At 41.1% G+C, this 27178-nt stretch overlaps 1 long non-coding RNA gene across 1 annotated transcript in view; it reads right to left on the reverse strand.

Moving 5' to 3' along the window:
• Positions 1–2689: 2689 nt before the first annotated feature.
• Positions 2690–27178, reverse strand: part of LOC140903332 (uncharacterized) — a 31285-nt gene continuing 6796 nt past the window's right edge. Inside the window, exons 2-3 of the long non-coding RNA XR_012156228.1 lie at positions 3910–4141; positions 2690–2769 (exon numbers count right to left, since the gene is read on the reverse strand). This is a non-coding gene — a long non-coding RNA (uncharacterized LOC140903332). The remainder of the gene's footprint in view (positions 2770–3909; positions 4142–27178) is intronic.

The following is a 27178-nucleotide window of genomic DNA, read 5'->3' on the forward strand; positions in this document are numbered from 1 at the left end:
TCATGCTAGTGGTGCCCCAAGACGGTCTGAAACCACACTCGGATTGTGGAAGGATGGTTTTGGCAAGAGGGTGGCATGAAATAATGTGAACCATAAGGTTACCAGAATCATTATGGATACTGATGATCCCATAATCACACATAGAGGCATCCATTACAATTTACTTGAATTTTTGGGGGACAATGGAGTGTACTTGTCTGACACAGGGACCAACATCTAGCTTTGGGACATTAGGGGTTGGATCAGGTAGGAAATAGGTACTAGGCAGTGTGGGTGGGGAGTATGACCAAGCTAACTGCTGGTGACCCCATTGTCTAGGGCAAATAAAGGCCAAAAGAGCCAGCTCCCAGAGATGAAAGAGACCTGGTGGATCTTGGGCCTATGGGAAAAGGGGAGGCCTGAAGTCTTCACAGACCAAGGGCCCTTTTTGGAACCCTCTGTCCCTCTCATGAAGGTTTGGGTGACAGGTTCAGAAGAGTGAGCAGAATCCTAGGGGTAGGCTGAGGAAAGATCTACCCAAAATTAGGGGGTATATTGTGGGAGCCTGGTAACTAGATCCACTCAAATGCCTGGTATGTGAGAGTTGGGGGAGGCAGGGCATGTAATACCCCTGTGTTAAGTTAGTAAAGTTGTAGCCTGCTACTTAAATCCTTCCCTTTGTCTGTCCTCATTCGCCAGCCAGGCCTGATCCAGCTGCTTTCTTTTGCACAGGGGAGAGGATTTTGCCGTAATCAAATCACACAACAGCCCTCAGAGGTGGATGAATGCTGGGGTAAACTCCAAGAAGCATTATTTTAAGGATTTAAAGAAGAATTCTATTTGTGTTAGTATAATACTGAAAAAATATAATAGCCAGAAAGAAGAGAAACCTGCTTTGGGTAAAAGCCAGTATGATGGGGCGGCAATCCTACACAAGGCCTGAGTAGAGAGAAAGGGCCAGTTAACCCTATGACAGGCTGCACCTGTGGAACAGTCAGGGCTGATAGGCTTTTAATTGATGATGAAGGCCAGCTCGGCAAAGGGCAGACTAAGCTGCTATAAAACCAAGAAAGTCAAGTGTAAGAAGGTGGGTGTGGAACAGAAGGTCTCTTGTCACTTGCTGGGCTTAGAAAGGGAAAAGTGAAAACCAGGGGGAGACTAGAAGGGATCCTGACCCAGAGGAAGGGTGGGGAGAAGGAGCCTGATAGAGGCTAACACCAGCAAGGGAAAAACCAGCAAGGTTTGGGAAAATGCAGACCCTAGCTACTAACTGAAGGGTCCTTGGGCTGGAACCCAGAGTAATGGGCATGCCTGGGCTTCCATACCAGCCACTGAAAAAGCGGCACAGAAGTGGACAAGAAGACTGCCTGAGACAGTTGTCCAATGGGACTTTGATACCCTGGAAATGGAAAATTATACTGACCTGACTGGAGGAACAAGCCACAAAGAGGGAGCACCCTGACTGATGACAGGGGAGTAAGCTGACTCCAGAGAGAGCAAGTGAGAGCACAGGGTGAGACACCAAAGGAGGGAGCATCAGACTGGTCATGAGCTAATTCCCAGATGGGCCACAAGGAGGTGCCATAGCAGTGACTAGAATTCACCTGGTGGCCGGATATACTAATAATGGTATCAATGCATGGGCCCAAATGCTCTTATTACATGGAGTAAAGGTGGGTATTGAATATTGACCATATCTGCCTGATGCAGGTGAAAGGGAGAGTCGAGTCACTGACTGAGGCATGTTCCACCCTTTCCCTGAGCCTGCAGTAAGCCCTGTGTGTGTGTGTGAACACTGCATGGGTGAGTTCTGATGAGCATTGTGTTGGGGCAGAGAGGGCAGAGCTGACAGCAACCATTGTACATAATTTGCTTCCCTCCAAACCCAACCCACTTTCTGCCAGTAAATGCCTCAGAGTTGAATACTGTTAAGAGCAGGGGAGGTTACTGAGTACAAGCACCGGACAGGCACCATTGGAATCAAGACCACTAAGCTGACCATGTTGCCAATTGGGAGGTAAGTCCAGTGAAGAGCACAGACTTCTGCTCCACACACACAATCTGAAATTCTTGGTCCGGGCCAGAATGCACCACCTATCATTAGACTGTGTGCAGGTGGGAGGCTATGCCCCTTTCCCCTCTGTGCCAAGTCTTTCCCCTGAGAGGTGAATGAGTCGAAAAGTCAGAGAGCTTAGTTTTCTACTTATTTTTTTCCCTTCCAGACATCTGTGTGGAAGGGATAATTTGGCCCAAGGTTAATTTTTAGCCACAAGACTCATAATTTATTAAATGGCAGTTTACTGTCCATATAAGCCGTGATGGGATAGTAAAAGTTCAAGAAGTTCATGAACTGGTTCACCACAGTTATCTTGAACATGAACTCAGTGATTAGTCAATAGTTTAGAAAAATAAGGTTGGCCAGCTGGTCTCTGTGCTACTTACCACAGTCTCAGAGTAGGGACAAAGGAAACTAAGGGAGTTTTTTCCAAATAAAAACTGCCAAATTATGCAGATCTCCAGCATACCCCATAGATACTTGGTTTTATTTGCTCTGGAATCTGACATACATTGTAGTATGCTAATATACTCTATTTTTTTATATATATTCATATTGACATCTTAAATGACTACTGTTTCTTAACTCAGTATACCACCACTGCATCTGGCTGTTTCCAGTAGTCTGGGGAAGTGCCCTACCACAAGGGCTTGAGCCAGAGAAGATGGTGAGACAGATGAAGCTAGATAGTCTTTTTTATGTCCATGAGGGTAGTCTTTCAACACCGAGAAGAACTAAGACAAATAAACAGAAATGGGACACACTATAATTAATGGCTCCAGAACACAATAAATCTGGACAGCTTCATAGTTTCAAACTGTGGGTCATTTCAGACTAACTTAAAAGTAAAAGCTAAAAACCCACTGTGGTCATTTCTTCCCTCTTAACTACTCTGAACTGAATCTTTTGGACAGAGGCTCTTTCAAACTAAATATGCCTGTAGACAGAGCAGTCCCCACACCTAAAAGCTGTGTGCGCGTGAGTGTGTCATTTGACAGTTGTCTTTCCCTCCCACTGTTGACTTATCCTAAGAAAACACCCTGTCCTCAAATTATGACAGTATAACAGTATTTCAAAAATGTTGCCACGTGGACTTGTATCCAATACATCTCCATCCTGCTTAGTCCTCATGTACTGTTTGGTGGTATAGAATACCAGATGAATTGTTATTGTAAAGTCTTTCAATGCTGGCCTTAAAAAAGAGATAGAACAATAGCTACTAAGCTATCCAGATTACCAAAGTCTCACACAAGACAACAGTATAGAAATAATGGTGCATAACTGCTATCATGTAAAACTAAGTGATTCATACTGGTTTGATATTCATGATCTATAACCCCCATTCACATCAAAATCATAATCCAGAATTAACAGCCCCTTGCTTTAAATCTTATTTTATATTATGCTGGTTGTTTTAAAAATTAGTCAAGTACTAGGGGCCTGATCCAAAGCCCACTGAAATCAATGGAAAGGTTCCCATTCCAAAACCAGGGAGATATGAAACACTGCCCACCTGTTATTTTTTTATGCCCTGTACCCCTTCCAGAGACCTGGGCTAGACTCTCCTCTGAGGCACTGATGCTGGAGAATGAGGCAAGAGCAGACCGAATGCTTGGAGTGAGATTCATGAAGGAGTCTGTGCCATTTCAATATATACTTTGTTTTTAAATTAGCTCATTGCAAGCCTGTGATTCTATGTCACTCATTGCTGAACATATGCTACAGAGTTATAGCAAAGCTTCCAGCTAAACCTCACTTCATTGGGAGAGACTCCTACTTATTGAATTTTTAAGACCAGTGTTTGAAATACTATACCTACCTCTTATGGTGAAAGTTTTGCAATATATTTTAGAGAGAGAAGCTTCAAATCTCACCCATCACTGTTGTAAAGGTTTCCACTCGTTTGGATTGCAACCATCTGACAGCCCTCTAACATACAGCATGTTGTCCTTCCATGCTCTGGGCCCCTTGGCTGGCCTGGGAAAAGCAGTGTGCTGGGAGTTTCTGGCCTCCTCTGGGGTTAGGTATGATGGTCTCAGTTGTGCGTAAGCAAGTGGTTTAAATCCTTAATTACGATGGGGAAGTGGTCAGACAACACACTCTGTCCTGGCAAGATAAAGGGTAAGATGTCTTGGAAGAAAACCAGGAAATAACAAAGTTACATATGAAATAAATATATATTTCTAACATTCTGGAAAATTTCTAACGTATTCTTGAAAAACAAAAGGTTTTTGATGGGCTTTATTTGAAGCTGGAAATACTATCTCATGCTTCTCATTCTTTATGGAAGTTAAATAGCCAGTTTAACTACTAACTAGACAGTGTAAACCATTGTTCTTTACAGCACAATTGCATACAATTCAAAACACTTATGAGGAAATGGATGTGGGTTAGGATTTTGATAGCAGTTGTCAATCAATAGCAAAACACCAGGAAGCATTGTTTTAAGTAGGAAAGACAACCTATCTCATCATAGCATAATAGTAATACCTTGCAGTCAGGGTCGTCTCTGGGGGGGTGCAGAGCTCATGGCGGAAGTGACGGATTCGTCTCTTCCGGGAGCAACCGCACCAGCCAATCGCACCGGCCCGTGGGGCCCCCCAAAGTGTAGGGCCCGGAGCAGGGGGGGGCTGGGGCGCAAGTGAGGGATTCATCTCTTCTAGGACCAACCATGCTGGCCAATCGCATCGGCCTGCAGGGCCTCCCCAAAGCACAGGGTCCAGAGTGGACACCCCGATTCACCCTACTCAAGGGATGGCTCTGCTTGAAGTTATAGAGCACGTCTTCCAAAGAGCTCAAAAATCTTTACAAATATCAGTTCATTAAGCTTTACTGCATCCCTTTGAGTTAGTCTTTATTTTAACCACTTTACTAATGGTTAGCCTGAGATATGGAAAGGTTTGAATAACTAGCTCAAAGTCACCCAGTAATTCATGAGCAGATCTGGGACTAGATTCCAGTAATCTTGACCCCGTGCCTACCTATAAACTCTATTTACAGTCCTGTTGATAATGTGTGTGCCAAAATAGAATCCAGCTCATTCTCCCATGCTGTGTGTATAAAATTGATTCAGTTGAATAAACAGTAGCCTTTGAACATATTACTGCAGAAAAATCCATCAGATGAAAACTATTGTTAGATTTTCAAAGCCAACTAGGGACTTTTCTCACAACTCTCATTGAAATTAATGAGACCCGAAATTGGCATAGGCCACTATTTTCAGACGTGGGCGCCTAAAGCTAAGCTGCTCAATTCATATTTAGATACCTAAATAACTGAACTGATTTTCAGAGGGCAGAGCACAGAGCATCTACTGCTTTCATTGATTTCACTATATATTGATTATTGCTTACAGTACACAAGCACTACCCTCCGAAGTGACCACATAATGGCAGTGTCCTTGTCTACCCCCCTCCTGCCTGTGTTGTTGTCACCTGCTGTTCTTGTCCTAACAAAAGCCCTGATCTTGCAAACACTCATGAATAACTTTAGATTGGAAGCTTTTCTGGTCAGGGAATCCATTTTTTGACTTGTTCTGTAAAGTCTCATGCACATTAGTAGTGCTGTATAATAAATAAATAATAGTCACTCCCATTTGATATCAGTCCAATACAAGTTTTGCATGGAGAACCATAGTGATATAACCACTGACCTAAATATCTATGAATCTATGAATCTATGAACCAATAGATTCAGGTCCCTGAGAACGGGAAATAAAGCATATCCATGAAGATGACGATACTGCTAGAACAATCAGCTAAATATAGTAAAATATGAACCATTTTTTGCAGGAAGAAATGCAGATGCTAATTGGTTCCAGTGTTTCAGCTGTGTGTACAAGTGAACAGTGTCTTGTCTTGTTTTGTTTTTTGCTCAACTCTGACCAACCATTGCAAACATGTAAAAATATCTTGGTGACATGTCAGATATTTTAAAATAATTTAGAATGTTTTTGAGGTGGCCACATAAATCTTTAAGACATTTTTCCAATATAAGATGACTTTCAGAGATCTGAAGCATAAATAAAAACAGAAAACTGAGTTTGAGCAATTTCTACATGCCATTTTCACTTGTTTGCTGTACATCATTTACAAGATGAAACTTCAGTATCTTGGGGAGTTTTACCAAAAGATTATAACTCTCCAATTTGATAACTATTGCCCAAGGTCCATTTTTGTTTGCGCTAAAAACATAGTAAGTCTAAAGTTCTCCTACGTGATCAAAGCGCCTTACAGAAATTATTAAATTAGCCTGAAAAAGCCCTGTAATGTAAGGAAGTATTATTATATGATCTAATGTCTTAGTAAATGCTCAGAAGTCATGACGATGAGCACAATATAAATATCCAGGTGTACAGATAGCCAGTGGGACAGGTATGCAATTGGCCACACTATCACTGCAAACTAAGTGTTAAAAGTATGAAATTCCTGTTCTTTATCTGTTTTATCTGCTCTTGTGCTCTCAACACTCCCACTGCGGGTTCCCAGACAATATGGAGAATGACACCACCTGGCTTAAATGTAGAGGAGACAAGAACCAGACATGGAGGGAGGGGCAGAGGAAGTAAACTGGGAGAGGGAACCTTGGGGATGGAGGGGAGGAGTCAGAGCTGGCAAGCCTGTGGGGAGAGAAACTGGGACTGGATGGGTAAGGAGACTGGCAGCACAGGGGATAGGAACGAGGATGAGGATGGGGACTGGAAGTCAGTGGGTGAGGGAAAAACTGAGATTGGATAAGGAGCAAGGGGTGGAAGAGACATTGGGATGAGCTAGACAAAGAGACTGGAACTGGGATGAGGAGCCCCAGGGGTAGGGACTAGGACTGCGATAAGAAGTCTGGGAGTTAGACTAGGATTAGGATCTGGAGAAGAGGAAGAGGCAGAATGGGGACAGGGACAGGTTGGAGGGGATGGAGCAGAAGGGTCAGATTTAAGAAGAGATGGGGGCAAAAGGGTCTATGACCACTAGAGCACACTGCCCTTCAGAGTTTGGGATGGAAGCCAAGATCCTGAGTATCACCATTCCTCTTCTGTCAGCAAACATTGGTGAAACCCACTGGCAAAGTATGTCTCATCCCCCTCTGTGCTGTCTCTCACAGAATGATGAACATCAGTCTTTAATTACATGATCACATACTATTTTCATGCTTGTAGTTATACCTGAAGCACTTACAGCATTTGCCTGTGAATGTATAATACACCCAGCATGCTACTAGATAGCTAGGGACAACATTCACAGTGACATTCTGCAGCAATGCTGGTTACAAGACAAACCTTTACACCTGTGAGCACTCCTGTATTCACACCCTACACACATCTGTAATAATCTTTGTACACAATGTGTCCTGTGAGGTATTATTTGAAAATTAACAACTCACTGTTCATTAATATTCATATGTGATGTACGTATGCAGAGTGTTTGAAGAATTATGGATATATACTAGAATTATGACGAGAGTTTGTGTAAAATAGACGTCAGGGAAAGTTGGTGAACAGGTCTGCCTTAGACAAAGGAATGTGTATTTGATTCTCTGACCAGCCTGGTCTTCAGACAAAGACAATGAAGATCCATTTTTACCTGGCTATTAAAATAACAAGTGGGTGAGGAGACAGCATGGCATCTACACCCAGTAGGAGACAGAAGCTTGGTCGGGGTTTTGCTTTTCAAAGAATGCATTGTATAGGTTTACTGGTCTATAAAGATGGGGTGGAGGCTGAACCTCAAGTGATAAGCAATTGAATCAACTGATTGTATACAATATCACTGTGTTATGGAAGTGTACAGAGCAATCTCTTTTATGAATGCCTGCAATACACTGGTGATTAATGTCATTGTGAATTGTGTGTATTAACGACGACACAAGGAATTATGAATACACATTTTTAGTTGAATACTCATGAATACTCATTATTTAGTTGGTGTTGGTCCTGCTTTGAGCAGGGGGTTAGACTAGATGACCTCCTGAGGTCTCTTCCAACCCAAATCTTCTATGATTCATTAATACTATGCTTTACAGTCTGTCACCCAAACAACGGAAGAAACAGGTCTCACCCAGACAGGAGGGAATGTCACAGCTATCTAATGGTCTCCAAAGAAATTAAGGCAGGTGTGACCAAAAACAGTGGAAGCCCTATGTGCACAGAAATTAGCAGGGGAATAGGAAGACTGCAGGAAGGGAAGAACAGCAGGAGGTCATCCTGCCTCTTGAGGCAAAGTCAATGAACTTTGAGAGAGATGCTTTTCAAAGATTTATTAGACTGTAAGAGGAGATGCAGATAACTCCTAAATGATACATCACTAGACAGATCAAGGGGCCAGAACTCTTGCAAGCTGAGAAAGATGGGTCCCTTCAACCAAGGATTGGGGTTGAAGTTTCTGGAAACTGAATATAGGTGAGGAACCTGCTTAGTCAAAGAACTTTCACATAGGAAGACAAGAGAAACCAGCATTTTGTATTTCTGTGGAAGGTATGACTGAGGGGAAGTCAGCCCTGGCTGGGAAGAAGAATGACTGGTGACAGAAATCATCTTGAACAAAGCCTATACCTTGCTAGATTAAGTGTGAGACTTTTAGGTGTGTCTTTCACCTTTCTAACTTTATTCCTTTTACTTGGCATCACTCAGCCTATGTCCTATTGATAATAAATTTGTGTTATTTTTACTATGAGCCAACTCGGTGCTGTGTTTAAATGGAAGGGTGTATTTCCCCCAGTTAAGTTAATAAGCTGTGATGTGCTTTTGTGTCTCTAGAAGAACAAAGAAACACTATTATTTCTCTGAACTGTGCAGGAGAGGGCTGGATATAGCAGAGCACAGAGTTTTGGGGAAATTCAGGACTGGGAGTGCGTTGGTGTCACCTTGTGGGTTGTAACCAAGGCTGGTGGAAGCCAAAGATGGCCTGTGGGGCTGTAGACAGACTGCTAGGGTCAGAGCTGCTGAACCAGGGCTGTCTAGTACATAGACACTTCACAGTGTAACCTGCATGCTGATGGGCTGGTTGTGAGCATCCTAGGCTGGGAGCTGCAGCAACAAAGCATTGTAAGACACCCAAGGTGCAGAGCAAGTGATGACATGAGCCCTCACTGGTCTGGATTGTACCCCAAACATTGTGACAATGTTTTCTTATGTTGTCATCTATTTCTTGTTAGAAATCTTAAGCTTAATAGATAGGAGGAGGTTTTTTCTCTGGTTTTTTGTGCAGAACTGAACAAGCCCTAGGTGATGAACAAGTAACAAAGTACTGATCCAGCATGGCAATTTGTGTGTTCCAAAGAAACATAATATGATGAGTGCAGCTTACAGCTGGGTGAATTGCTGTGCCTACCTGGAGCCCATTGACTTGCATTTGAAAATTGAGTGCCTATTTTTTCCCCACAATGAATGCTTACATGGTGGAGAGCAGCTCGGTAGCAAGAGCAACTTTCTTAACAACTTCCACAATTGCTGAATCCCCAGCCCTTGGGCGTTAATATTCCTTTTATTAGGTATATATTCAGTTTCACTATTTTCATCATAAAATAGTTTTCTTTTTCATTTCTTTTAAGCACCTTGCAATTCTCTCTGTGTATGTTCTTCTATTATCTGTCTTATTAAAATCAATTTAAAGGTATATTAGTGAGACAAGGTGAGTGAGGTAATATCTTTTATTGGGCCAACTTCTGTTGGTGAAAGAGAGATGCTTTCAAGCTACACAAAGAAAAGTAGTACTTGTGGCACCTTAGAGACTAACCAATTTATTTGAGCATAAGCTTTCATGAGGTACAGCTCACTGTAGCTCACGAAAGCTTATGCTCAAATAAATTGGTTAGTCTCTAAGGTGCCACAAGTCCTCCTTTTCTTTTTGCGAATACAGACTAACACGGCTGTTACTCTGAAAGTTACACAAAGCTCTTCTTCAGACCCAAAGCATGAAAACTCCGTAGCACAGAAGCTGTGTAGCTGAAAAGCTTGTCTCTTTCACCAACCGAAGTTGGTTCAGTAAAAGATGTTACCGCACCCACGTTGCCTCTCTAATATCCTAGGAGCAACACAGCTACAACAACACTGCAAACTTAAAAAGTATACAACAGACATGCAAAAAAATCCTCCAAAACAATCTACCAATTATGCATTTGTTCTCTCAGCATATATTCTGTTTCCTAAATTATGTAAAAGACCAGAAGCAGACTTTATTCCTGTGGCCAGAAGAATAAGGTTAAAGAGTGGAGCACAAGGAGAGAGAGTGATCAAAATTTGTTTTCACACATGAAAAGCTATTGTCCTTTGAGACTATGTCACATATTTATCTTATAAGAGAGGAAGAGAATTACCACTAGATAGACTGGAAATTTGACAAAGGTCTGAGAAATAAGATCTTCTCAGGCTTTGTCAGTAGGTGGGTAAAGTCATAATGACTCTGTTTTTCTTGGTTTTCTTTACATGAGAAAAACTGTGTTAAAATGCCTTACCATGCAAAATTGTGAGGATATTAGTTGCTTTGAGTCTATTTTACACTATATCTCAATAAACTAAAAGGGCAGTTTAGTTATTTTCCCTTCCTCACATCCTATACTGAGGGGGAAAAAATTTCTCCTCCTTTCACATTTAGATAGGTTTTTCAGATTTCAATGAAAATTATAGCTGTCACCCATCTGCCAAACAGCTTCCTCCCATAGCAAGGACGACTCTGGGGTGACTGAGATTTTCCCTTCCATACATTTTATCTCTTGGTTCTCAAGCATAGTGCCAGTCAGTACTGCATCATGTTTAGCAAAAACAGCTGTCGTGTCTTCATTGTAAAACCCCCCGCCTTATGACTGAAAATATATCATTGATCTATCCATGTGTACCAAATTATCCTATAGATGATGAAGTGTATTAACTTTAAGATCACCGTAATTAGCTTTTGTTTGTTTCCCATACAGCACTTATAAACTTGGGTTTCATACAGATTTGGTCAGATCTAGCTTTCAGTTTCCCATCTTAAAGCCCGATCCAAAGCCTATTCCAGGCAGAAGAAAGACTTCAGTTCACTTCAGTGGGCTTTGTATCAGGCCCCCTAGTCCCCATATTCTTTACATGGTAAATTTTAAAAAATGAAATGGGTCTAACAACCCCTTAATGCAATAATATTTACAGACAAGACTGGTAGCCTTCCCAGTGGCTTAGAAGTAGCTTTAATGTGATACCAAACAGGGAAATAGATTTGAATCTTGACTTAGCCTCTCCTCTCCCATCCAAAAAACAAATAAAAAAAAGGCAGTAGTTTGGATCACTATAGCATCAGGATGTTGAGAAATATAGTTTACATACCAGCTAGTGATTGAGTTTGACGTTAACTGAGATCCCAGTGAAGCCTATTTCATCTTTAGGTCAGAATCACATGTAAGCCATCAGAGGTTCTTAACTTTGGTAACTAAATGGGAGCCGAGCTCTTTTAAAAATTGTATGAAGCATCCTAACTATGAATGTTGAGCACTTTTGAAAATTGGTACGAGTTCATTAAGACCAAAGATCAAAGCATTTCCACTACTGACAGCTGTGTGGATAAAAAAATAACCCAGGCTACAAAAAGGTCATTTTTTGTTCAAAGGTACTTGAGTTTTCAAGGGGTTATTAGTGTCAGCTTTGCTTTAGTCAGATTTCCCCTTCAATATATTTTATATTATATATAATATTATTATAAGCTTGGTTCTAAAGCACAGAACCAGTCAGTACTGCACCATATTAAATAAATCAGAGTTCATACCTCACAATCCACTCCTTGACTTTCCACATAATCCCACTAGTATATTGCACTGCTGCTTCTGCTCCCCTTGATGAGCATCTTCTCAACAGAACTAAAATGTCAATGGAGCAATTGAGCTCTACACAGAAGTGTTTGGGTAATACTGTGGCTTACTATATTGTCTAAAAATATGTGGCGCTGGTGTGTATTACCAATGCCTCTCAAGAGACTGGCTAACTACTTTTTAATATCTAGACATCTGACCTATGTGTTAACGTGCAGTTCTAGTTGCAAAAATCACTCTCTCTTACTCAACAGAGTGGCTCTGTGTGTGTGTTCCAAATCATACTTGCCGACTTAATTGACATATGTATGTTTTTACTACTTTTAGCCCTGTTGAATTTTATTATTGCCAAGTACCATCAAACAATATTTTTACTGGTGATGATACATGTGTCAGAAAGGACATTACTTGACTTTAAAATCCTAGGTTGAGTTTGTGGGGCTGGCAGTTAGGGGTGGGGAAGCATCTTTTTAATTGTAAACTGAGAAAATTTGATCAGGAAAGCACCATGGTGCAGATCCACAAGGGGCATAAGCATTGCGATGCTAAGTGTCACAGCACCTAACCTTTAGGGGCCTAGAAAAATCACTGGAACAACAATGGGATCCACAAAGCCTGATTTAGGCACCTAAGCTCCCTATACAATGAACGGGGAGAGATAGGAGCCTTAGAATGTGATCCACAAAAGCCAGCATGTTAGGCTGAGAGCTGCCTAAACTAGCCTCTAAGAGATGATGATGAGAGGGGTGTGTACTAAGTCCCACCCCTCTCATGGAAATAGGTGCCTAAATCCAGGCTTCAGGGAGGTGCCTATCTCTGCTAGCAATGCAAACCAGGAACCCCTCTCCTGGAGTCAGGCAGCTTAGTGCCGATGTCATTTCTTGTGAGAATGAGTTAGGTGCCTCACTGCACATAGCAAAGAGGAGGAGGAGGAGTGGAAAGCAGTGGTGTCTAACTTTGAGTGAAGTGGCTAATTCAGTCACCTGGGATGCAGGAGACCTAGATACAATTCCCCGCCTCTGCCTGAAGAGGAAAAAGGATTTGACAAGGAGTCTCATATATGGGTCAGGAGAGTGCTCTAACCATTGAGCTATGGGATATTCTGATGTCAGGGGGGATGTCCCTCAATCTCTCCTGTTGAAGCTATTCCACTCTGGATAAATAATAAGAATCACTGGCACCAAGGAGCTGGATCCTGGGTCTCCTGCATCCCCGGTGGATGCCCAAGCCATCAGACTATCGAGTCATTCTCACATATGCTCTGGCTCAATGACTCTTTAGTTATCTAATCTAAAGTGGAATCACTTCAACAGGAGAGACTGAGGGAGCCCCGTCTCAGAATATCCCCGAGCTGAGAGGTGTGAGAGATTTCTATTCAAATCCCTTTCTCCTCATCAGGCAGAGGGAGAAATTGAACCTCCCACATCCCAGGTAGGTGCTCTGACCACTGGGTTAAAAGTTATAAGGAGGGCAACAGCAGCAACCCCACTTCCTCTTCTCGCCACTTTTTGAAAGGGACCCAATTCAGAAGGCAGTTTGAGAAGGCCTACCAGATACAGCCCCCTGGGTGAGATAGGCAGAGGGACGCCCATCTTCTGTGGTTTGTGGATCACTCTGGATCTTAGGCGGGAGACAGACATCCGGACACCTACAGTGTAGCACCAGGGTCATCCCTTGAGGCAGAGACATAGGTGCCTAGGGACAGGGCCGGCTCCAGGCACCAGCGTTCCAAGCAGGTGCTTGGGGCGGCAATCTGCAAGAGGCGGCCGTCCGTGTGCCATTAGGGTGTTTCCACGGCGGTGGCAATTCTGCGGCAACCTCTCTCTTCAGCCGCCCACAGTGGTAAATCGGCGGTAGCGCCTATGTTCAGCCATCCGTGGCGGCAATTTGGCAGCAGCTTCTATCTTCAGCCGCTCGCAGCGGCAGCAATTGGGCGAACTGCTTGGGGCAGCAAAAACGGTAGAGCCGGCCCTGCCCAAGAAACTTTTGCCCTGAAAATGTAGGTGCTGAGTAAGTTAAGCTCCTACAGGGTTTCAGGCAGCAGCCAAGCTGGATTTTGTGGATCGCAGTGACACCTAAAACTGGGACTTAGGTGCCTAAGTTTGGGGTTTAGGTATCCAAGTACCTTTGTGGATCTGGGCCTGAGACGGTAAACCTGGAAGCATGTCATTTGTAGTCAGTTTTCAGAGTAGAACTGAACTTATTTAAATATAGTATCAACAGTTTCTTTCTCTTCCTTCCCATCTTCGGTGCTGGTTCAGCAAGATACTTAAGCACATGTTTAACCTGAAGCATGTGAGTAGCCCCTTTACTTCAATGGAGCTACTAGGATGGTTTATTTGTCTGAACATTGATATAATTATATTTTTGTATTTTATTTGAAAACAATAATATAGTGTTCCAAAAATTATTAATTTGAGAGGTAAACTTGTGGCTCTGCAGAAATGAGCCCCATTATCTCACAATATGAAACAGATAGGTACAGTAGACTGAGACATTGTAGCCCAGCTTTTGTCTTGCAAAAACTTTGTAGACACAGACAAATAGCTTGTGGGAGGCAGCTTAATTACCAATTGACTGTATAATTGTCCCTATGATTTAAAAAAAATATTCTGATGGTGTGTGGGAATGTGGATGTCTAGTCTCAGATCTGAATAAGTGAATTACTAATCAGTCATCACATTCTTTTAAGTGAGGAAATTGGCCTTAACTATGTCATAAGCTTTTAGATCTTGACAGGTTGGGGGATGACTCAGCTGCCAAAATCCTGCGCATAGTAAATTTTGTATAAAAGTGGTGAATACTGCATTAGTGTAGCGAATGTATACTGGACAACCTTGTTTTTAATTATAGTGTTACGGTGAGCTATGGCCATTCCCACACAATAACATTTGATACAGTAAGCTCTGAGAAATGTAACTATTGCTAAAGAAAAATATGTACAGAGAAGTAGATGCTGATTTCAAAACAATTGTCTTTTAACTTCTATACTGTAAATATTTCTATATTCCTTACACTCTACATGCATAATAGGTTGATTGTTTTGGAAACAAAAAAATTATTTTTGAGTGCAGGTGAATAAAATAAGAAATAGACTTCCAACATCTGATCAATCTGCTTCTTAAAACTTAATAAGTCAGAGTTCTGGTAGCATTTTTGTACAAAATATTTTTGTTGCACAAGATATTATTTTTGTAGGCATTTTTAGTGAGCGCAGCTAAAATAAAAAGGCTAAATAAACATTTTTCTATTATTCTAGCCGCTTGTTTTCCATTCTCCAGCATAAAATGGATTATTTTATTACCCAAGTGATGAAGGTTTTGGGGCTCAATCCAGCTCCCATGGAAGTAAATGATACACCTTTCTAAGCATTATCCCTAATGTTCACTTAAACCTTTTGATATTTTGAATTTTTACAGTAATTATTGAGCATATATCATAATGAAGTGCTTAGTTTCTATAACATTCACTTGAATCAAGCACATTTTCATTGTATCCTCTTTCAGCCTAAGGTTCTGAGACCATTTTTAGTTGGTTCTTACTCAAGCTAAACTTCCACTGAAGTAAATGGAAGTTTGAGTAAGTAATGAGTAAACCCGGAGAATGATGGTGCTTCCTTCCCTCGTGACAGATTGAGAGTAATATGCTGCCTCTGTCTTGGACTTTCTATCAGTGTCACATCTGGGACATTGCTAGGAGGACAAGCTGAATACTGAAGGGGTAAAGTTTACATATTATTTGGGTGGCTTGAATAGAAAAGGATGTCCGCACTGTAGACGTAACTACGGTTTAGTGCCTGGTTGGAGTACCTCGTGTTGGAGTGCCTGGACCAGCAGAGCTCCAGGAGAAATGCTCCCAGCCTTTAGGGTAGTGATCCCCAAACTTTTCAGGGCCCCTCCCACCCCCCGAGCCAGCACTGGGAGTGGACTCGTGGCTCTGAGGGAGTGAGGGGAAGAGGATACAGACGGGCTAAAGGAGCTGAGGCTGGACACAGCTGGGGGCAGGGGTGGGTCTGGGAGCAGAGCCCTGACCAGGTCCAAGGCCAGAAACGGAGCTGGGTGGTCTCCCTCCCCACCCCCATGTGGGGGCTGGCCCAGGCCCCAGCTGTGTCTCCCCGAACAGTCTTCTGCATTTTGAGGACCTGTGCTTTAGGGTACAGTTTAGCTAATATCCTTCTTCCACAAACCTTGAGACTGGGCAAGCCGGTGGGGGTAGTCTCTAAAACGTGTTCTATCCACCTCTCCGTGGTGTTGGGTGTGGGGAGTTGTGGTGGATCACAACCTCAACATGAATCAGCAATGCAATTGCTGTTTCAAAAAAAGCAAATGCAATTTTAGGTTGCATTAACAGAGGCATAGCATGCAAGTCATGGGAGGTGATAGTACTGTTTTACTTGGCACTGGTTAGGCCTCCGCTGGAGTATAATGTCCAGTTTTGGTCACCAATGTATAGAAAGGATGTAGAGAAACTGGAAAGGATCCAGAGGCAAGTGACAAAGATGATCAGAGGGATGGAGTGCAAGCCACATGAGCAAAGGCTGAATGAACTGGGTATGTTTAGTTTGGAAAAGAGGCGATCAAGAGGGGGACATGATACCAGTCTTCAAGTACTGGAAAGGCTGTTGTAAAAAAGATGGAGAAAAGTTGTTCTCTCTTGTCATAGAGGGCAGGAGAAGAGGCAACAGGTTCAAACTACAGCATAGCAGATTTAGATTAAATCTCAGAAAAAACTTCCTAACTGTAACAACAGTAGGACACTGGAACATACTGCCTTGGGAGGTTGTGGAAGCTCCTTCACTGGAGGTTTTCAAAAGGAGGCTGGATAGCCATCTGTCTTGGGTGGTTTAGACACAACAATTACTGCATCTTGGCAGGGAGTTGGACTAGATGACCCTTGTGGTCCCTTCTCACCCTATGGTTCTAGGATTCTATAATTTCGTATGGTTTTGAAGAGGATCATTTTGAAGGCCATAATTAGAGGTGGGCATTGCCCATATAGATCTAAACTTCCCCAAAGTTCAGTGGTGTTGGCTCTGATATTTTGGTTCAGGGCCATCTCTAGGCATTATGCTTGATTATTCTGGGCTGTGATTCAGCTGAAACTCCATATGTATACATGTACGTGTGTGTGTGCATATATATACCTGCAGATTATTTAGTCATTGCAACTAGGAAATTACTCTATTTTACAGGAAAGGAATTTTATCTTTTAATTTTATGGTATTTACCTTACAAATGCCCTTTTACTACATGATATTTAAGGTAATTAAACGAGCAATAGTTATAATGCTGGCAAAGAGTACCTAGTATAAGCAATTTGTCCACTGAAATGTAGATCTGAAACTGAATATAAAAGGCATTCTGCCTTTGGGATATTCCTACCAAATTCCTAAAGTGCTTTCTAAACTAATATTTTATGAATTTAGATCAGTAAAAATAAATTATAAATAGTAATAAAAAAGAAGGGTAATTTAAAATGTAAAAAGATCATCTCTCTCCTCCAGTGAACCAGCCCCAAACGAAGCAGAATCTGCTTACATTTTACTCCTTAGATAAGTCTTGTAAGTTACAGATTCAGGGAACTAATTCAACTTCTGCAGAAGTGGTTGCACATCGGTGGGTGTCATATTATCTTTGCAAGGATCATGGATTGTGAATGTTCATAACTACTTTAGCCATATCCTCCCTGACCATTTCATGACCATTTGTCCTGTTGCTACTGACTCAGTCTTCTAATTGTCTCTCACGCCTCTACACTCAGTGTTAAACCAGTAATTCATAAATTCATTCTGCAACAGCAGCAATCGGGGAAAGCTTTAAAGTCAGTAAAAATGTAAACATGTTATGATGGCCCTGTCTTGAATAAACATGGTTCAGAGAAAAAGTAGAATTAAATTAACATACCTGATTTAGGACTTCATTCCATTCCCATTAAATCCAGCATATCAGGCCCGTATACCCCCACCTCGGTCCTGAAAACACTTACAAATTGAAGTCAATGAGACTACTACTGTGCTTAAGAGTCAACCATGTGGGCAAGTGTTTAAAGCATCAAGGACCTAGTGCACAACTCTGCTCCCACTAAAATTAATGGCAAAACTTGATTGACTTTAATGGGAGAAAGAGCAGGGCATTTGACTGCAATCTCCTTAGACAGCAACTATATCTTCCTTTGTGTGCCCAGCACCAAGCATAGTGTTCAGGGATTACGCAGTGCTTAAGGTACTTGTACAAAAGACTAGCTTTATTGTGTCTGGTTCAAATGGGTTGTGCATAATGAGAGCTTCACAATGCTCTGGGCAGAGTCTCTGCTTGGGAAGCTCAGCCCTTAAAGGCACAGTCCCCAATACTACAATTGGTGCTTAACAATCAATAAGTGTTAACAATGAATAAATGTAATAGAATTATGGATAGAACTTGTTTGGAATGTTCTTCCTAAAATGTATTTCTCCTTGAACTGCAAGGGATTAAAAGAAACTAGTAGCTGTATCATGGGCATAATTCATAAAGTAACTTTAAAAAAAAATAAAACCTAAAATGGCTCAGAACTTAAAAAATTGGGTGGCAAAAAACAGAATACCAGTGATGATTGAACCTGGTGATATTCAAAACATAAAGAGCTCTGAGCCATGCTGGTAGCTGTTCCCATCACAATAGACATTCTATGCATCAGAGTGATGTTTGGGGTTATTGTGTGTGCTTGTTGTGTTGTTGTTGTTGTTGTATGGGTAATTGTGTTGATTTGTGTCAGGGGGTGCTGGAAGATGTGCTGATTTGTGTGGCACTTGGGAAATTGTTTAACGCAAATTAGCTGTAGAGTAAGCATGGCAATTGGTTGAGTTACCACTGATATCACCATGGCCTAGATCTCTTGGCATGGCATAAGTACATGCCTTACTATTGCATTGGTATAATTAGTAAAGCCAACATGGTGGAGAACTTAAAAGTTGGATGGTAACAGACTGCGAAACCCAGTGATGATTCAACCTGGTGATATTCTGAACAAAAAGAGCCACCAACCATGTTTGTGGCTGCTTCCCATTACCTCATGCTGACTTTAAAGATATAATGGGTTTGAGAGTGAAAATCCTGTCATTTTGTGATATGGATAATATGGTTCTACTCTCTCCTTTGTCAATAAATTAAAACCTGACATATCCTTACATGTTACGGGTTTTACAACTATATATGTTACACTTTAATATCATGAAACATATTGAAATACTGTAGCATTACAGAAATGATAAAGATGATAGTCTTAAACACCTCAAATCTAAGGACCTTCCTCAAAAGGTCATTCTTCACAGCTTCTCTTTCTGCACCTTCAGTTTAACTGCAGTCTCAAAGGAGGACATGTAGACATCTCTCTGATTTCTGGGTGTCTACATGGCCTAATTTTTCCATGCAATTAATCGCACCTTCAAAACTGTACCCAAAAAATGTACATACAAGAAGAGAAGTCAGGTTTTTTGGGAAAAAACAGGTCCTAAAAGGTGTTAAAAGCATTTCAATTACCATACGGCAGCACGGACACATGGTCGTTAAATTCACTGTTTTGCCAGCCAAGCAGAGAAGGAGAGTGCACAGAAGGTTAAACAAATACACTGAGTGCATTTTACATTACTGTGGGAAAATGTTAGGCTTTAGGATACATGTATGTGTATTTTGTGGGCACCCAAGTATTGTAATACAAAAATACATATACACTACAAATTGGGCCAAATTCTGGGCTCAGTGACACATTCTCTCACCAGCCTGAAGATAAGTTGGCTAAGCAAAACATTTCTCAGGGTAACAGTGTAGAATTTGGCCTTTTATCAAAACTGTGGTATTATCTGTGGGTTCTAAACATATTCTTGCACATTGAAGGGGGAAATATTCTACATCTCACACTGAGAATGAGTTAAGTACTCACTGCCACTGCGTCTAATAATCTTTTGCCTATTTATTTTCATTGTACAGAATAATGAGTGGTTATTCTCTCCTGTTACAGTCTGCTAATGAACTGAGCACTGCCATCTTGTGTTTTTGTGAGCAAGTACATTTATTATTTCATAAATGATCCCTTTAAAGCGCTTGAGTAAAATGTGTTGGTGCAGAAAAATCATAATGGCAGATTAGTTGGTGGATAGTATAACCCTCCCTTGACATGTGCCCTTGATATGTGAGCCCTTCAGTTCTTGAGTACAGACATGAGACCCAAAAAAAGTTAGAGTGTAAAACATTAAATGGAAAGTGTAGTATAATGAAATAGACTTTAAGCTTGGGTACGAATTTAGATTTGAATCTTTTGACTTGCAATTTTGGGGGCTCATGAAAGTTTGTAATTAACAGTACTGTCCAAAGCTCACATCATGCAAGCAGTTGCCTGTAAGCTTCTCTGAACAATTATTTTAACACATTTAAAGGGACATTGCAAACTTAAAACCTAGTCAATTTTTTTTCAGAATTAATTGATGCAAGGACTTTGTGTTTTAAGGGTGGTTCTGTGCCGATATCCCAAATCTCAAAGCCTTCCTGTGTCAAAACCTCACTCTAGCAGGCAATGATTCAAAGGCTGCACTTTGGAAGTTGAGCTAGGCAAGTTTTGAGACAGCTGCCTTTGAAGTCCTCCAGGCTGAGAACAGGCCTGACTTAAACATTTGGAGATCTCAGGAAATCTGAGGTGTTCAACTCTTTCCAAAGAGCTTCTGTTAGCATTTCTAGTTCAGAAGACCCAAATACAGCCTTGAAGAACTCTTCACTTCTGAAGATCACTCGAGTCAAATATAAAAAGGAAGAGACAAAGAAAGAAAACAGTGTCCACTGTATCAAAAGAAGTTGCCTAAACTTAGACAGAGAACTCAGTACTTCAGGATAAGTTTGAGGGTCATAGCTGCGAAGCATGCTGAAAGGTCAGTGCTGTTGGTGAGACACAGAAGGTGTTGATGTGCCTAGCGCCAAAGGAGTATCAGCTCCTGAAGGAAACGAAGCCAATCACCCCTAGTATACTGAAATAGATGCAAATAAACTAACTGCTCCCCTCAAAGATGCACTGATAATTCAAAGTTGACTTCAACTATGCAGCTAAAAGCATTGAAGGAAAATGGCACTGTGAGAACCACACTGTGAGATTTGGGGCACTGGGGATTCTGGAATTAAAGAGGAAGAGGGAAAATCAGTTAAAGAATAAAAATATGCCATCAAAATTGAAAGTCATGGCAGCACAGAGCTGGATGCACCTTAAATATTTCTGGTTCTGCCAGGGAGCTCCTTCACTGATCACCATTAGAAAAGAAACAACACTGTGCTGAGCCACTAGCAGTTGGTCTCAAAATGAGGTTGGCCTGCCTCCATCTAAGGGGACCAAACCATTTTGCAAGCTGGAGGACTTCAGCTGGACTCATGCTAAGGAGCTGAGACCCAGACATAGGAATTCATTCAATATTGTATCTTTAGAGACAACAATTTCTTCTGGCAAATACAACTTGTATCTACTCTGCTGATATTTAACTGCATGACATTTTTAGTCTGTAGTTGCAGAATGTAATTTCATAATCCGATACGTGCAGCTAAGGAATCAGACTTTTTGATGGACCATCATCTACTGATTAATGCACAGGCCTAAGAGTCAGGAGATTTGGGTTCTACTCCCAGATCTGTCACTGATTTATCATTTGACCATAACCAAGTCACTTCACCTCTTGGTGCCTCAGTTTCTCCATCTATAAAATGGGGATAATGATTCTTACTGATTTGTAAAGTACTTTGAGATCTACAGATGAAAAGCATTGTGTAAGAGGTAGGAATTATTATAAACCTCACAGCATCTCTGGTTAACAATCTGTAAAATGGGAATAATTGACTAACTGACAGGGTGTTGAAAAGTTTTATTCATCAGTGTTTGTAAAGCATGTTGAGGTCCTCAGATGGACTGTGCAGTATAAGTGGAGACTACAATTGTATGAACATGTAGTAGTTTAAAGAATAATCTGACTCCAGGAAATGATATGTGGATGTTTTCCAGTTATTGTGACTCAATGATTCAGTTCATAAATTAAACTGTGAATTTTTTCTAACTGCAAACTCATCCTCAGATTTGAAAGCCAAGCTCTGTTTTTTCTGTTTTGTTTATTGCCACCAGTAACAAAGATCCTGCAAGCCAAATGCTGTTTTCTGTTGCACCTCTGCAACGTATTCCTTCAATGCGGTGTCACACAGGTGTGTGTGGACACAATTTGAAAACAGTGGGGTTGCGCAGGTGGGCCTTTGATTGAACACTACTTACCAATTCTATGGATAACTTATAAGCAGAAAAGAACCCAGCTCACGCTCCCAGAGCTTTGTTGTTTCGGCAGGGCAAACTATGAGGCATTTATTCCCACTTTACAGATTGTTAACCAGAGACACCCTGAGGTTTATTAGAATTCCTAGCTCTTACCCAGTGCAGTTCATCTATAAATCTCAAACTGGGCATTAAACATTTATTTGGGTTACTAAAGTCAGCATAAATGACTGCATGCACAGAGGGAGCAAATCTGTTGAGGAAGAAGGTGCCATCTTTACATAATCACTTTTCAGAGTAGAACTGCACTTTAACATGTTTAATGATGCAATTAGTATTTGTCAAAATACCAAAAAAACAATTAATCTTCCCTCTGGCCCAACAGCCTGTCAAAATGTCACTTCTTTTTCACGTGGTTTCTAAATGCAGATAGTTAGCACAGATAATTATGCCTTCTCAAACATAAAGTAGTTGAGTTTCACAAATCACAATGCATGAAGCTGGTTTTGTTAGCCTGTCTTTCTGAGCTAAGCTGATATAGTGTGATCTTGGTGCATGACGTGTAGTGGTTTTATGAAGAGCATTGGGAGGTTCAAAACAGTGCTGTATTGTGTTTCTACTGTTTAGATTATGTGACCACGTGGGCGCAAATACTCGCCGAGGCAAGCAAAAGCTGACTTTGTGGCCATCTACAACACATGGAATATGGCTTTTGTTTTACACAAGCAATAACATTATTTTGTATGTTATTTTTTTCTTAGCTGAAAGCGCATGTTTTGATGTTTCCCATCAATGTAGGAGTAACAATTTCTATTGTAGGTCATGAGACAAAAACAAACAAACAAACTTAGGGCTTTCTTTCTAAAGAAAATTTCTACCCACATTTTTTCCTAGTTTACCCAACTAATAAGGCAACTTATTTTTCTCCTATTTCCAAAACCCTAACACCTGTAAGTAAATCTTCAAGCATACTGTTGCCCTTTTGGGCCTGAACGGCTCGTCAAAGTTTGAGGTCCTGTGGGTAACCAAGTGGAGAGTAGAAATTGGTGGTACTCGGGTATTTCTTTGAGGTAATTTTGTTTACTTACAAAGAGCATACAAAAGCCTGTGTCTCTGAATGCAGAAGGAGGCAACAGAAAACAGCTTCTTTTGCTCACAGCACAAAGAGCACTCTTGTCATCCTTCACCTTGACCCAAAAAACCTCTCCCTAGCTTTCTTACAAGACCAGCCACACTCTGTGAGTTGCTCCTTTAGGCTATCTCGCACTCAGTCTTTTCTTGGCTAACCTTAGTTTCTGTGTGATCTCTCTTTCCACATACACACTCTCACCTAGCCCAAACAACACTCAGCCGCAAGCTGGTACACACACACCTTTTGTCATAGGTGAGGGGCTTATACTTATTATTTTGTTAACTGAAGATTGAGTTCACACCTACTAGTCTCAGTGGGGTTTTAACTCAACCCATAACAAGGTTTCACCAGCTTCTGCTTTCACCAGATTCTGATACATGGAGTGAGGTGCTGCTCACTGTGAATAAGGCTATTTGGACCGAAGTCAAATGGCAAGTTTTTATCTGTCATGACAATATATAAAAAGTGTGTAGACAAAACACTCATTTTTTCACCCGGATATTAAAAATGGCCACTTTTAGACTCTAAAAGGTAAATGCACAAAATGTGTCAACTTGGTAAAGGAGACACACTGATAAGATTGCCTAAATCACTGATCCACAGAACAACGCAGGCAAGTAGCATTGCAATTTAACTCAACAGCAACTCAACAATGTGTCTCAACCTAGATCTAATGGCAATCCTCTTTAGAGGTTAGAGGGTAGCTCATTCACCCCTGGAGCTCTGTTGTGATTGCCATTTGGAGTATTGTTTTTTCTGATGTGGACGCCTACTAAAAATTAGCCTGCGATGACACACCACATTCCATTGTCCATGTAGAGCATGACTATTTTTATCACAACCAACTGGCTTCACATTCAAACTAATGATGGACAGAAATCACCGGTGAAAACTTGCCATTTGACTTAAATCCGGATACCCTTCTTCACCATGAGCAGCACCTCACTCCAGAAATAGTCCCATTCACTTCAGTGGGACCACATGTGGAGTAAAGTGCTACTCTACGTGAGTAAAGGTATCAGAATCTGGTCCTTGGATAGCCAAAAAAGGTTACCTCAGTACAGTAGAACCTCAGAGTTACGAACACCAGAGTTACAAACTGACCAGTCAACCACACACATCACTTGGAACTGGAAGTACACAATCAGGCAGCAGCAGAGACCCAAAAAAAAAAAGGAAAGCAGCAGCAAACACAGTACAGTGCTGTGTTAAACATAAACTACTGAAAAAGAAAGGGAAAGCAGCATTTGTCTTCTGCATAGTGAAGTTTCAAAGCTGTATTAAGTCAATGTTCAGTTGTAAACTTTTGAAAAAACAACCATCACATTTTGTTCAAAGTTACGAACATTTCAGAGTGACGAGCTACCTCCATTCCCAAAGTGTTCGTAACTCTGAGGTTCTACTGTATTTGATCTGTTTCCTGTGTATTCCCTATAGTAAGTTACCCATTTTGAATATGCAGTTCTATTCACATAGGCACCTATATTTGAAAATTTGCCCTTTCAGGTCCAGTCCTGCAATATGATGAACAGCTCCTGTGAGATCCCTGGTACATTGAAATAAATGGGAGTTGAAGTAATGCGGTGCTTTGTAAGATTGGACTTTTAGGCCCCGATTCTAGGCTGTGTCCTGGCTCCCTTGTGCCACTCAGGTAGTGTAAGTGGACCAGAAGCTGACTGGATTTTCCCATCAGGAAATACCCCTGACATGGAGAGGATTCGCCAGTGATGTACAGCTGACAGAATTATTAATAATATTTGAAATTATTAATATTAATATGAGAGACTACCAGACGCTAATTTAACTGTCAATTCCTTTAAGACCAAAGGGTATTTTATACAATTGTTCTAAATATGCCTAACAGACTAAAAATAAGCAGTCACTACACCCAACACAGTAAAAAGGTATTTACAAGCATGTGATAAGTATACTTACCAATAGGCCAGAACTAGGGAACACCATCTCAACCTGGTTCGCTGACATATTCAGATATGGTCTGACAAAGAAAACCTTCAGATTCTTTATATACTTCAGCTAACATGCTAACTTGTGCTGGAAATGGCCCAACTTGATTATCATACACATTGTAAGGAGAGTGATCACTTTAGATAAGCTATTGCCAGCAGGAGAGTGGGGTGGGGGGAGGTATGTTTTCATGCTTTGTGTGTATAAAAGATCTTCTACACTTTCCACAGTATGCATCCGATGAAGTGAGCTGTAGCTCACGAAAGCTTATGCTCAAATAAATTGGTTAGTCTCTAAGGTGCCGCAAGTACTCCTTTTCTTTTTGTGAATACAGACTAACACGGCTGTTACCCTGAAACATGCTAACTTTAGCAAAACCCCATTGTGAAGCAGTTTATCCTTGCTACTTTCCTTCCTCCAAGACCTTCCTTTCTTATCTCCTCTCCCTCCTTGCCTACCAACGGAACACTGGGAAGGTTTGTGCTTGTGTCTTAGAAGACCATTTTCCTTTGTCTTGTTACTGCAGTGTTTCACTGTATTGGTTACTTTTTGAGCCATACATCTTTCCCACACTATAAGTAATAAGTAATATTATTCTCACAGCCTCCTTTTACTTGCTGATTATGGCCTTTTCCATACAAGCCACAACCCACAAAGCAGATATATTTTTTTCATAACCAAACTTCACCTAACTTTAATTCTCTTAATTTCATAACTATTCCTACAGCTACCTTTCTCACAGTCCCCAGTACAGGGGCATAATGGGGACATGCCTGGGGGAAGAATGGTGTAGATCAGGAGAAACATGGTGGTCAGAGAGCTTGCTCTGCACTCCAATTTCTTCTGGGCTGTTGAACGGTCCCTTGATGATCATTGCAGTCAGGGCAGAAATTAGATCAGCCTTCGGGCAACTCTAGCTTACCCAGGGACTAAACCCAGCAGCCACACAGTCTGGGAAGGACATAAAACTCTCTTTCGATGGCTCTAAGCTCAGCTCAGCCATTGCACAGCAGCCATTGCTCAGTTTATCCATGTAAGAGTGCAGGAGTCACTAGCAATATTTCTTCTTTGTTGAAAAGTATACCCTGAGGCTAGAGATTGCAACTTCCTGTTGCATATTTTGAAAGGGCTAAGCATATCTTGGGTACTGCTATTCTCTACATAATAAATAACATCAATAACTAATGTTTCTCCGTTTAAAAAAAAATACAGTAACACCATTTTTAACCGCACTCCTACATCAGGAAAATTTCCTTGAAGAAATCATAGCACGATGCATTCTGAAAACTATAGTCCTCAGTCACAATTCTTTATTTTTGCTCACCACCGTATACAGATATCACTTAAGTTTTAGTGGCACATGATACTACACACAGAAGAGTCAGACTTACTGGTGATTATCTTGTGGACAATCCCTCATTTCTCTTGGAAACATTCCAGGGATGAAGTAACAGTAACCACAACGGAAAAAAAAGTCAAACAAACAATACAGTATTATGGTAACTGATTACATTTTATTCAGAAAACATTAAGGGCTCTGTTCTGGTTTGTTTTGTTTTTTTTAAATACTTACACATACCTCTTTTTGCCCTTCTGGGGTTCTTTCATAAAGCAGAATGGAGGCATTAGTCACAATCCAGAAGGACACCCAAAACATGGGACATAAACTGACTTCTAGACTAATAACATGTATGACTATGAAATTAAATATGGCCCTGGAGATTACTTGTGTGGTCGCCTGGAGAAGCAGTGTGAGTTTCAATACACACTATATAGTTGATACAGCTGTCTGATCACAAAAGTTTACAGCAAATATTCCGTAGCCAACCGAAAAAGGATTACGAGGACTCTCATCGTTCATATATAACTTCTCAGATTATAAATCAAAATACAATTAATACCTAAAAACAATGATGATACAAGAGGAAAACAGTATCTAGCCAAGACACAGAGCACTTTTAACATACATTAAAAACACAGTTGCACAACCAGAGTAAAACCACATCTGTTTTTCC

Source organism: Lepidochelys kempii, chromosome 1, assembly GCF_965140285.1.
Source record: "Lepidochelys kempii isolate rLepKem1 chromosome 1, rLepKem1.hap1, whole genome shotgun sequence".
NCBI lineage: Eukaryota > Metazoa > Chordata > Testudines > Cheloniidae > Lepidochelys > Lepidochelys kempii.